This window comes from Penaeus monodon, chromosome 21 (genome assembly GCF_015228065.2).
Source record: "Penaeus monodon isolate SGIC_2016 chromosome 21, NSTDA_Pmon_1, whole genome shotgun sequence".
Lineage (NCBI taxonomy): Eukaryota > Metazoa > Arthropoda > Malacostraca > Decapoda > Penaeidae > Penaeus > Penaeus monodon.
Window position 1 is genome coordinate 39297712 of NC_051406.1, and position 322 is coordinate 39298033.

Here is a 322-nt window from a genome sequence, read left to right on the forward strand (position 1 = left end):
GGGGGGGAGGGAAAAGTTTTTGTGGAAAATTGTTGTCAGATAGACTTTTTTTGTGTGATTTTTTCGCCTTTTTTTTTACTTTTCTTTGGGTTTTTAAAAAAATCTGTCAGATAAGCGACGTTTTTTTTTCCTCCACCGATTCATTTAGAAAAAAAAATTCCTTTTTCCCCTTTATTGTGTTAAGATTTTTTTTCTTTTCTTTTCGTTTTTTATTGAAAATCAGCTTTCTTGGTCGTTATTTTTTTCATTTATTTTCATTTACTGTTTCTCCTTTTTTTATTATTATTTCTTCTTGTGGATTCTTATTCTTTGTACAAATTAC